This window comes from Kogia breviceps, chromosome 12, assembly GCF_026419965.1.
Source record: "Kogia breviceps isolate mKogBre1 chromosome 12, mKogBre1 haplotype 1, whole genome shotgun sequence".
Taxonomy (NCBI): Eukaryota; Metazoa; Chordata; class Mammalia; order Artiodactyla; family Physeteridae; genus Kogia; species Kogia breviceps.
Window position 1 is genome coordinate 22,983,069 of NC_081321.1, and position 11,697 is coordinate 22,994,765.

At 36.9% G+C, this 11,697-nt stretch overlaps 1 pseudogene; it reads left to right on the forward strand.

Annotated features, from left to right (window-relative positions):
- Positions 1–7,312: 7,312 nt before the first annotated feature.
- Positions 7,313–9,035, forward strand: LOC136792212 (tigger transposable element-derived protein 1-like; annotated as a pseudogene).
- Positions 9,036–11,697: the final 2,662 nt, after the last annotated feature.

The following is an 11,697-nucleotide window of genomic DNA, read 5'->3' on the forward strand; positions in this document are numbered from 1 at the left end:
TACAAAGTTTACGCAGGAGTTCCTGAGATCTGATCACTACTGCAAGGATTCCTCAAGGGTAAAAAGATTAAGAAAGTCTTCCCTAGAATTATCCATTGGGAAGCCTCAGGGTATCCATACATTTTCTGGAATGGAATGCAACATTTTACAATTATTATGATGCTATGATAATTTCTAGAAATTTTGTATTTTTGCCACTTTAAAAGTAATATTTCCTTTCATTGTATTCTCTAATTTGTTATTGGTGTTATATAGGAAAATTATAGTTTTTTGTGCATTTTTTAAAATCCAGATTTCCCAGAAAGCTCTTAACTTCTGCTATTAGTTTCAGTTGCTTACTATGGATGTTTTAGACCTAACATAATTTAATCTGCAAACAATGCTAATAAATAATAATAATGATAGTAAGGTAGTAAGTATGTATCATTTAAGGTTGTCCAGCATTCCAATCTTCTCTTCCTATTAGCATCCCACCTCAATTTGGAGAACACTCCCAGTATATGCAGTATTGCAATTTTGTTGGGAGAAGTCCTCCACTTAGAGTTAAGCAAGTGACCCTCTCCTGGGACTTTGCGTCTTGAGCCAGTCACCAATGTGCACACTGCCAGAGGTGATAATCACTGCAACCAAGGCAGACCTGGTGGAGGAGCCGCTCCAGGACTTCTTCTGACCAGATACTGGCCCTGCCTTGTATCCTGTTTCCTGACCTTTGTGGGTTCCTCTAATTCTGTTGTTTCTAAGCCTGGTCTTCCAGCCTGTCAACAAATCTGTAAACCCCTTAAGAATTTTCTAACCAATTTTCTTTTTGTTTAAATTAAATAGAGTTTTAACCGAAGTAGTCTTCATACTTAATTATTCCTTGGTTTTAATAGGGCTGTTTGTAATACTTCACTCTTAAATATTATTTTAGCTATTGATCTGTAGCAAATATTCTTTTTTAGATTGAGGAAATTAAATTCCGATCTACTAAAAAAAAGTTTTTAAACGAAGAATGGATATTGAATTTTATCATAAGCTTTTTTTTAGCAGCTATCGAAAAGACTGTTTCGTGAGTTGACCTACAAATGTGACACATCACCGTAATTATTTTCTCACATTAAACCATTCCTAAGATAAAGTCCACTTGATCATGGTGCACTATTCCTTTACTTTACCTTCATTTGCTGAGTATTTAATCCTATACCTCTCATTTATGCTCATAAATAAGACATCCCATTGTGGACCATCTTTGTTAGTTTTTGGTACCAGATTTATACTCAGCTTAATTGGTTCATATTTTCATCTTTTTCTATAATACGGAACAAATTGTATAAGAAATATATATTCTTTAAGAGTTGAAAAGAAGTTAGCAATAAAGGCATAAGGCTCTCAAGCATTTATTGAAGGTAAACCTTTGACCATAGACTAAGATAATAGTCAAAGATCTGACAAGAATGATATTTATAATATAAAGTTTAATTATATTGCTTAAGCATACTTATATTTTTATTTTTAGAAAACAGTATGTGGAAATGTCATAACTCTTCTGATTCTAGATATAAAACACATGCTTCATATTCAGATCATAAACAAATTTAATCCAATCTCTATGCCTACCTGTTGACGGGTGTATTGAAAACATTATGCTCTATGAAATAAGCCAGACAAAAGGACAAATAATGTATGATTCCACTCTACAAAGTACCTAGAATAAACAAGTTCATAGAGACAGAAAATGCAGTAGTAATTACCAGGGGTTGGGGGAAATAGGAAATTGTTATTTAATATATACAGAATTTCAGTTTGAGAATATATAAAAATTCTGGAGGTACGTAGTGGTGATGATTGCATAGCAATGTGAAAGTACTTAACAATGATTTGTACATTTAAATTTTTTTTAAATGGTAAAGTTTGGGTTATGTATATTTGATCACAATTTTAAAAAAGCAAAGGAAGGAAAATCTTTGCTTACATATTTTTTAGATTTATCTGAGTTTCCAATGAAGTTAAGTCACAACCAAGTTGAGCAATTATATGAATGATCCTTGTGCACAAGAATTATGGTTTTATCTGACTTAAGATTTGGCAAATAATTTGATTTTCTTTTTCTCTTAGTCTTCTTTGTTCAAAGGCCTAAGATTCTACATGAAATGCCTTCCATCACTGGACAACCCGTAACTCTCTTGACACACTTCACAGCTTAAAGCTAGAAAATTCAAACACATCATACTATGTGACAGAGTTCATGTTGGTCCTGGGAGAATTGAGTTCACAGTAATATTTATAAGACTAGGGATAAGGTTATACTAACTTATGGATAATATCTTGTTATCTGCTATTCCTCAAACTAGAACTTCTTTCTTTGTTCTGACACATTAAAAATTCACCTGTCCTCCAAAAATACAAATAATTTGGACCATCGAAATGTATTAGCCAGCCCCCTTTTTCTTGAGGTTCTAAAGTGTTGAACCATTAGTGTTATAGAAATTTTGCTTTGTCTTTGAATTAAAAACAAAACAAAACAAAACATGTTTCCATACTTTCTTCAGAGGTGGAAAAACCAGTGCAAACAGAACTAGCTGAAGTAGCATTTACATATTTTGCCTAAAAATTGGTGCATCTTTCCCTCCAATTCTGTACAGCCTCTAAGTATACAAATATGGCATTCAAAAGTAATTTTAGGTACATTCAAGATATTAGTTATAGGCTGAGAATATAGAGCACAGATTATTTACCATTATTTATTATGTTCTTATTGTATGACTGGCACTATAGTAAACATTTTAGAAATGTCACATTTACTCCAGCGACTCCAGACCAAGATGGTAACATAGCAAGCTCCCGAATTTCCCTTCCCCCTTGAATGCACCAAAGGTACACCTACACTTGGAGCAATTCCCTATGAGAGAAATCTAGAAACTAGATGTTACTCATTCACACAGGTGAATGAGAAAATACTCACATCAAAATGAATAGGAGGGCTTCCCTGGTGGCGCAGTGGTTGAGAGTCTGCCTGCCGATGCAGGGGACACGGGTTTGTGCCCCGGTCCGAGAAGATCCCACATGCCGCGGAGCAGCTGGGCCTGTGAGCCATGGCCGCTGCGTCCGGAGCCTGTGCTCCGCAATGGGAGATGCCACAACAGTGAGAGGCCCGCGTACTGCAAAAAATAAATAAATTAAATAAATAAATAAATAGGAAAGACTGAGACATACTCTTACCATAAATCCAACACCCACACAGCACTACAATGGGAAGGTATTGCCCAACTTCCAGCTTATATATGAGATGGGAAGGATTTGGACCACATTTATTAATGCCCAACTTTTAAGGCTCCTACCCAAGGGATGGGCACCCAAAACATATGGCTCTGAAAGCTAGTGGGTCTTTATGTAAAATGATAAAGGAGTCAATTCATCAAGGCTTGAATAAAACTCGTAGAAGAAAACAGAGGCAGTGAGTTCCTTGACACCGGTCTTAGTGATGATATTCTGGATGTGACTTCAAAAGCAAGGGCAATAAAAGCAAAAATAAACAAGTGAGACTACATCAAACTAAAAAGCTTCTACACGGCAAATGAAGTCATAAGCAAAATGAAAAGAAAATTTACTAGATGGGAGAAACTATTTGCAAATTAGATATATGACAAGGGGTTAATATCCAAAATATATAAAGAATTAATACAATTCAATCGCAAAACAAAACAAATAACCTGATTTGAAAAGTGGACAAAGGATCTGAATAGACATTTTTTCCAAAGAAGATAGGCAGATGGTCAACAGGCACATGAAAAGATGCTCTGTCACCAATCATCAGGGAAATGCAAGTCAAAACCACAATGAAATACTACCTCACACCTGCCAGAATGGCTATTATCAAAAAGACAGGAAATAACAAGGTTGGAGAAAATGTGGAGAAAAGGGAATCCTTGTGCACTGTTAGTGGGAATGGTAGTTGGTACAGCTATGGAAGGCAGTATGGAGGTTCCTTAAAAAATTAAAAATAGCACTACCATATGATCCAGCAATTCCACTTCTGGGTGTCTACCTGAAGAAAATGAAAACACTAATTTGAAAAGATATATGTACCCCCATGTTTATTGCAGCTTCTTTACAATAACCAAGATATGGAAATAGCCTAAATGTCCATCAATGAATGCATGGATAAAGAAGATGTGGTATACATATACACAATGAAATATTATTCAGCCATTAAAAAGAATAAAATCTTGCCATTTGCAACAATATGGCTGGACCTTGAGGGCATTATGCTAAGTTAAATAAGTCAGACAGAGAAAGACAAATACTATATAATCTCACTTATATCTGGAAATGAAGGAAAGAAGGAAAGAAGGAAAGAAGGAAAGAAAGGAAGGAAGGAAGGAAGGAAGGAAGGAAGGAAGGAAGGAAGGAAGGAAGGAAGAAAGAAAGGTCATAAATACAGAAAACAGTGGTTGCCAGAGATGGGTGAGGAGCAGGTGAAATGGGTTAAGGGCATCAAAAGGTACAAACTTCAGGGGATCAGGGAATCAAGATGGCAGAATAAAAAGACCCTGAGCTCACCTCTCCCTATGAACACATCAAAACTACATCTCACATAGAGAAGGTGTCTCTGAGAATGATGTGAAAGCTAGCAGAAAGGCTCTTCTCCAACCAATATTAGAAAAAAAGAACCATATGGAGACTGGTAGGAGGGGAGGAGAAATAATCTAGTCAAGTCCTATAAACCCTGACAAGTAACCCAGAAGAGGAGGGAGATGTCACAGGCTCAGTTATCCTCCCTAAGGAAAAAGCGGTTCTAGTCCCACAATGACCTGAATAGGCATTTTCCAAAGAAAACACACAGATGGCCAACAGGCACATGAAAAGATACTCAACATCACTAATCTTTAGAATAATGAATATCAAAATCATGAGATATCACCTGACACCTGTTAGGATGGCTATTATCAAAGAGTCAAAAGATGACAACTGTTGGAAAAGTTGTAGAGAATGGAATCCTTGTATACTGTTAGTGGGAATATAAATTGCTACAGTCACTATGGAAAACAGTATGCAGTTTCCTCAAGAAGTTAAAAATAGGACTAGCATATAATTCAGCAATCCCACTCCTGGGTATATATCTGAAGGAAATAAAACCACTGTCTCAAAGATATATCTTCCCTCTCATGTTTGTTGCAGCATTATTCACAGTAGCCAAGATATGAGAAACAACCTATGTGTCAGTTGACTGATGAAAGGAAAAAGAAAATGTGTTATATGTACATTAAGGAATGATTCAGCCTTAAAAAGTAGGAAATCCTACCATTTGGATCAACATGAAAGAACCCAGACACCATTTTGCAAGTGAAATAAACCAAACACAGAAAGACAAGTACTCCTATGGTATCATATTTATGTGGAACAAAAGAAGGTCAAACTTATAGAAACAGAGAGGAGAATGATCGTTGCCAGGGGCTGGGGGGTTTGGGACACAGGGAGAGACTGGTCAAAGGGTACAAACTTGCAGTTATAAGATGAATAAAGTCTTAGAATATATGTATAACATGGTGACCATAGTTTATAATACTGTATTATACAATTGAAATTTGCTAAGAGAGTAGAATTGAAGTATTCTCATTTTAAAAAAGAGTTAAATATGTGGTGAGGAATGTGTTAATTAACTTGATGGTGGGAATCCTTTCACAATGTATATGTATATTAAATCATCACACTGTACACTTTAAGTATATTAAAATTTTATTTGTTAATTAAATCTCAGTAAAAGTGGGGGTAAAAAAGAAATATCACATTTGCTTCTCACAAGGATCCTCTTAGGTAAATATTGCTATAGACTTTCTCCAGGCGAAGAACCTGAGGCTTAAAGGATGTTAGGCAATTTGCCTGAGATCAGTAGACAGTGGCAGAGTGGAGATCAGAAGCAGGGTCTAATTTCAAAGTTCACGCCCTGAATCATTACAGATTTTGTAAATATCTCCATTATGGTCCTTATGACAACATTATAACTTCTTGTACATGAATTTTTGTTTTAAAGTTAAAAGACATGATAATGAACAAAAAAACAATTTATGGTTTTCTCTAGTCCTAAACTTTACACGTCCCTTCCCTTGCTCAGCATTAGTGCAATCTTATGCCTGACATTCTCTTCTATCCTGCCTGGCTCCCCCCAACTTGGTGAGGGGAAGTAGAGTATATATGGGTATACAAATTTATCTTTTTTTTTTTTTTTTTGCGGGCCTCTCACCGTTGTGGCCTCTCCCATTGCGGAGCACAGGCTCCGGACGCGCAGGCCCAGCGGCCACGGCTCACGGGCCCAGCCGCTCCGCGGCACGTGGGATCTTCCCGGACCGGGGCACGAACCTGCGTCCCCTGCATCGGCAGGCGGATTCTCAACCACTGCGCCACCAGGGAAGCCCACAAATTTATCTTTTAACCAGAGACAGATGATAGAACAAACAGACTGGATGGTTCTGACTTACCTATCACACACTGCAGGATCTTGGTGAACTAAAGCATGGAATTATTTGTCTATGTGTATGAAATCACTAAATATGTGCGTCTAACTAGTGCTATCACTGACCTGTTGACCAAGGTGATACCTACAACGTTTACTCAACTTTTTCTCCCACAGACTTCTCCTTAAGGATGCCATTGTAAAATGCCTAGATACCCAACATCCTTATTTAGGTTGTGCCAGTGCATAAAAGGTCACATGGAAATCTGGGCAATCCCTAGATACGTATTTAAAGTAAGAAAACTACATGATTTCTTTAAATTAATGGACTTTATTTTTGAGCAGTTTTAGGTTTGAAGGAAAAAATCAGCAAAAAATAAGAGTTCCCATTTACTTCCCACCTCCCTCTAACTTTCTTGTATTAGTGTGGTATATTTGTTACAATTGATGAGCTGATATTGATACAGGCATACTTCATTTTATTGCATTTCACTCTATTGTGCTTCACAGATACTGTGTTTTCTTATAAGTTGAAGGTTTGTGGCAATCCTGCGTTAAGCGAGTCTGTTGACTCCATTCTTCCCAACAGCATTTGCTCACTTTGTGGCTCTGTGTCACATTTTGGTAATTCTCACAATATTTCCAACTTTTTAATTATTATTATGTTTGTTATCATCTGTGACCAGTGATCTTTGATGTTACTATTGTAACTGTTCAGTGGGCCATGAATTGCATCCATATAAGACAGTGAACTTAACCAATAAATGTGTGTGTTCTGACTGCTCCACTGACCAACCATTCTCTGTCCCTTTCCCTCTCCTCAGGCCTTCCTATTCCCTGAGACACAACAATATTGAAATTAGGCCAATTAATAACCCTACAATGACCTCTAAATATTAAAGCAAAAGGAAGAATCACATGTCTCTCACTTTAAATCAAAAGGTAGAAATGATTAAGCTCAGTGAGGAAGGCATGCCTAAAGCCAAGATAGGCCAAAAACTATGACTCTTGCACCAAACAGTTAGCTAAGTTAGAAATGCAAAGGAAAAGTTCTTAAAGGAGATTAAAGGTGCTACTCCAGTGAACACATGAATGATAAGAAAGAGAAACAGCCTTATTGTTGATATGGAGAAAGTTTTTGTGGTCTGGATAGAAGATCAAACCAGCCACAACATTCTCTTAAGCCAAAGCCTCATCCAGAGCATGGTCCTAACTCTCTTCAATTCTATCAAGGTGGAGAGAGGTGAGGAAGCTGCAGAAGAAAAGTTGGAAGCTAGCAGAGGTTGGTTCATGAAGTTTAAGGAAAGAAGCCAGCTCCATAACATCAAAGTTCAAGGAGAAGCAGCAAGTACTGATGTAGAAGCTGCAGCAAGTTATCCAGAAGATCTAGCTCAGATAATTAATGAAGATGGCTACACTAACAACAGGATTTCAATGTAAATGAAACAACATTCTATTGGAAGAAGATGCCATCTAGGACTTTCATAGCTAGAGAGAGGAAGTCGATACCTGACTTCAAAGCTTCAAAGGACAAGCTGACTCTCTTGTTAGAGATTAAAGCAGCTGGTGACTTTAAGTTGAAGCCAGTGCTCATTTACCATTCTGAAAATCCTAGGACACTTCCGAATTATGCTTAATCTATGTGCCTGTGCTCTATAAAGGGAACATCAAAGCCTAGATGACAGCACATCTATTGACAACAAGGATTACTGAATATTTTAAGCCCACTGCTCAGAAAAAAAGATTCCTTTCAAAATAGTACTGCTCACTGACAATGCACCTGGTCACACAAGAGCTCTGATGGGGATGTAAAATGAGATTCATGCTGTTTTCATGCCTGCTAATGCAACACCTGTTCTAAAGCTAATGGGTTGAGGAATAATTTTGTCTTTCAAATCTTATTCTTTAAGAAATATATTTCATAAAACTAAAGCTGCCATAGATAATGATTCCTCTGAAGGATCTGACAGATCCTTCTGGAACGGATTTACCATTCTAGGTGTCATGAGGAATATTTGTGATTCATGGGAAGAGGTCAAAATATCAACATTCACAGGAGTTTGGACAAAGTTGATTCCAACCTTCATGGATGACTTTGAAGGATTCATTACGTCAGTGGAGGAAGTCACTGCAGATGTGGTGGATATAGCAGGAGAACTAGAATTAGAAGTGGTGCCTGAAGATGTGACTGAATTGCTACAATCTCATGATAAAAGTTTAATGGATGAGGAGTTGCCTTTTATGGATGAAGAAAATAGTTTCTTGAGATGGAATCTACTCCTGGTGAAGACACTGTAAAGATCGTTGAAATGACAACAAAGTATTGAGACTATTCCATAAACTAAGTTAATAAAGTAGAGGCAGGGTTTGGGAGGCTTGACTCCAAATTTGGAAGACGTTCTACTGTGGTTAAAATACTATCAAATAGCATTGCATGCTACAGAGAAATTGCTTGTAAAAGGAAGAGTCAATCAATGTGGCAGACTTCATTGTTGTCTTATTTTAAGAAAATGCCACAGCCACGCAGCCTTCACCACCCACCACCCTAATCAGTCAGCAGCCATCAACATCAAACCAAAACCCTCTATCTGCAAAAAGATTATGACTGCTAAAGGCTCAGATGATGGTTAGTTTTTTGGGGTTTTTTTTTTTTTTTTTTTTTTTTTTTGCATTACGCGGGCCTCTCACTGTTGTGGCCTCTCCGGTTGCGGAGCACAGGCTCCGGACGTGCAGGCTCCGCGGCATGTGGGATCTTCCCGGACCGGGGCACGAACCCGTGTCCCCTGCATTGGCAGGCAGATTCTCAACCACTGCACCACCAGGGAAGCCCATGGTTAGTATTTTTTAGCAATAAAATATTTTTAACTAAGGTATGTACATTGGTTTTGTTTTGTTTTTTACACATAATGCTTTGTACACAATACATTACAGTACAGTATAAATATAACTTTTAGATGCACTGGAAAACAAAAAAAATTGTGAGACTCACTTCATTGCAATATTTGCTTTATTGTGGTGGTCTGGAACTGAACCCACAAAATCTCTGAGGTATGCCTGTACATTATTATTAACTAAAGCCCATAGTTTACATTAGGTTTCACTCTTAGTGTTGTACATTCAGTGCGTTTTGATGAAATGTATAATGGCATGTATGCACAATTACAGTATCCTAGAGTTTCACTGCCCTGAGTATCCTCTGTGCTCTACCTACCTACTCATCCCTCCCTCCCCTTATCCTCTGGCAGCCACTGAACTTTTTACTGTCTCCAACGTTTTGCCTTTTCCAGAATGTCATGTAGTTAGAATTATTCAGTATGGAACCTTTTCAGATTGGCTTCTTTCACTTAGCAATATGCAATTAAGTTTCCTTTATATCTTTTTGTGACCTGATAGCTCATTTATTTTTAGCACTGAATAATATTCCACTGTATGGCTATAGCAGTTTATACATATATTCACCTATTGCAGGACAATTGGATTGTTCAAGTTTTGGCAATTGTGAAGGAAGTTGCTATAAACATCCTTAGGCAGGTTTTTGTGTGGATGTAGGTTTTCAATTCATTTGGGTAAATACCAAGGAGCATGACTGTATGCTAAGAGTGGTTCTGCTTTGTAATACACTGCCAAACTGTTTTCCAAAGTGGCTGTACCATCTTGCATGCCTACCAGCAGTGAGTGAGAGTTCCTTTTGCTCCACATCTTCACCAGCATTTGGTATTGTCAGCGTTTTGGATTTTGGACATTCTAATAGGTGTGTAGTAGTATCTCATTGCTGTCTTACTTTGCAGTTCCTTAATAACATATGGTATTGACCATCTTTTCATATTCTATTTGCCATCTGTATATCTTCTTTGGTGAGGTTCTGGTTTTTGGCCCATTTTTACTTGGGTTGTCTATTTTCTTATTGTTGTATTTTAAGAGTTCTTTGTATACTTTGCATAAAAGTTTATTATCAGACATAATAGTTATTATTATCAGATTCTGTCTTTTGCAAAAGTGCTTTCCCTGTCTGTGGGCTTTCTTCTCATTCGCCAAACAGTGCCTTTTGCAAAGCGGTAGGTTTTCATTTTAATGAAGCCCAACTTACCATTTTTTAAAATAGATTGTGCACTTCCAGTGTTGTATCTAAAAACTCACAGCTAAACCAAGTTCACCCTGACTTTCTTCTATGTTACCATCTATGAGCTTTATAATTTTGTTTTTAATACTTCAGTTTTTAAAGTAATATTTCCTGCTAGGTTTGTCCTAACATCTGAAAATTTCCAGCAAAAAATGTATTCTGACCTGGTTTTCTGGCTATTTTTTACTTTCTTTCATGGATTTAGATTGTCTCAGTCTATAAGTCTGTAAAAAATGAGTATTTTTCCTTGCAACTATTTTCTTTGTGTTAATTGCTTGCATTAAAAAAAAGACTGCAGAGGAACTGTAGAATTACAGAGAACTATTATCTTTATAATAATAATGAAGTGCTTCCTGGTAAAACTTGGCCTATAATTTTAATCATCTTTAGCACAACTAAAGGACTGGCTCAACCAAGGAGTCTGTACTTGTCCAGGTTCCATTTTCAAGGCTAGCACAGACCAGATTTGGGCAAGAAAATGTGAGCAGGGAAGGTAGAGGGGAAGCCACAGCAAGAAAAGGTTTCTGAGTCCAAGCATTTCATAGGCTGGTGCCCAAGGCAGTCATTAAAGAGTTAAGTTAGGGCTCTGTGGAAATACGGGTGATTATTTTCCTTTGATGTTATTTTAAATTCTCAATAATACTTTTTATATTTTGAAACATTTGTAAATAATTCAATTTTAAATTCAGAAAAATAAAATTAGAAAATTTAAATATATGAAAAGACTAAAACTAAGTAAATTAAATATGTAAAAAATAAAGTGAATAAAATGAACTCCTCAAGGCCATATTTACCTCCATTATCATCAGACAGACAAGGAAAGATATTGTGAAATTTGATGAAGCCAGACAGAAAGAACTTAGATTTTATTAAACATCTCTGGGCAGTGACACCTTTCCAGTGTTGATAGAATCTGTAGTTACTGATGATATCAAATACTTCTCATCATCAGTGAATGCACTACAGAAATACTGATGCCATTCTTTGATTTTTTTTTTTTCTGTATCTAACTTAACACAAGGCCATGCCAACTATACAACTTTGCATCCTGAAAACTGGGATGCATGTGAATAAGGCTAGGATTTTGTCTTTTGCAGAAAACATCTAAATTCCCTTTACTCTTCTATTCTGTTGGAGTTTTTCCCTG